This window comes from Gavialis gangeticus, unplaced genomic scaffold, assembly GCF_001723915.1.
Source record: "Gavialis gangeticus isolate Ggan-Ray unplaced genomic scaffold, GavGan_comp1, whole genome shotgun sequence".
In the NCBI taxonomy this organism is placed as follows: Eukaryota; Metazoa; Chordata; order Crocodylia; family Gavialidae; genus Gavialis; species Gavialis gangeticus.
This window is the reverse complement of record NW_017729026.1, coordinates 29,415,605-29,415,814: the sequence shown is the minus strand read 5'-3', so window position 1 is coordinate 29,415,814 and position 210 is coordinate 29,415,605.

Genomic DNA, 210 nt, shown 5'->3' with positions numbered 1-210 from the left:
ACATCCCCCACCTTGGGGACCATTTGTAAATTTACAATTGGATTTTATTCAAATGCAGAAATGTTGTTCTTATTGTTATTATATGTATGTTTTCTGGATGGGTAGAAGCCTACACATGTGTAAAAGCTGACACCATCACTGTAAGCAAAAAGTTGCTCAGAGACTTTATTCCAAGGTTTAGTATTCCTTTATCCCTAAACTCTGATAGAG